Genomic DNA, 914 nt, shown 5'->3' with positions numbered 1-914 from the left:
AAAAACACTTAGTAAAAAAACTTGAACTGTGTTTTCTACGCTAATAATCTCCAATAGGTGGAGGGAATCGTTTTCTTCTGTTAGTCAAAATTTTCATGGCAGATCTCTCTTCCAGAAGAAAACTGGATAGGTTTTCTGATTGCATGGCCGTGATTTGATTGTAAAACGTTAAATGGTCCCGGTGGGCCTCGAACCCACGACTTTTCTTGGAGATGTTTTGTTATTACATGGCCGTGATTTGTATTGTAAAACGTTAATGATCCCGGAGGAGATCGAACCCGCGACCTTTCTTTCAATTTTGACCGATAGAAATTTGGAAATGTTTTTGTGATTCCATGGCAGTGATTTGTATATTGTAAAACGTTAAATGGTCCCGCGGGGTTCGAACACACGACTTTTCATTCCATATTTCCCGGTAGAAAAATGGAGATGTTTTGTGATTCCTTTCAAATTTTCCCGATGGATTTTTATTGCAGAAGAAAACTAGTGATTCCATGTCCGTAATTTACTTGTAAAATTGTAAACTGGTCCCGGCGGGGCTCGAACCCGCGACCTTCGGCTTAAACTTACCTAGGGCCATAAGACCAACGCTCTAACCAACTGAGCTACGGGACCATTTCATACCATGGGAATGTGGATATAAGATTCTTTTATGCTTGCGATCACTCCTTTCCCGACGAACTGTAGCGGGGGCGATCGATTTAGCCTCCAATATTCACTTTCTTATGAGATTCGATTATTTTTTTTTATTCTTTGATAAATCCATGTTATTGACATGGAGACGTCTCTTATTTTCAGTAAAAGGCATGGCACTGCTCTATATATTTCTGTATATTCACAAGGAAAAAAAAGGCATGCCGTGCATGATTTTAAGATATTATTAAAAATATTGTTAACATTTTGTTAGGATAGTT

At 38.5% G+C, this 914-nt stretch overlaps 1 non-coding gene across 1 annotated transcript; it reads right to left on the bottom strand.

Annotated features, from left to right (window-relative positions):
• Positions 1 to 525: 525 nt before the first annotated feature.
• TRNAI-UAU (transfer RNA isoleucine (anticodon UAU)) lies at positions 526 to 615 on the bottom strand. Its single transcript is given in 2 exon segments — positions 526 to 561; positions 578 to 615. It is a non-coding gene; the product is annotated as a tRNA-Ile (tRNA).
• Positions 616 to 914: the final 299 nt, after the last annotated feature.

This window comes from Pinus tabuliformis, chromosome 8, assembly GCF_031772625.1.
Source record: "Pinus tabuliformis cultivar Carrire ecotype Pingquan chromosome 8, CPIR1, whole genome shotgun sequence".
In the NCBI taxonomy this organism is placed as follows: domain Eukaryota; kingdom Viridiplantae; phylum Streptophyta; class Pinopsida; order Pinales; family Pinaceae; genus Pinus; species Pinus tabuliformis.
The sequence above is the reverse complement of the archived record's forward strand: the minus strand, read 5'-3'. Positions and strand labels throughout refer to the sequence as shown.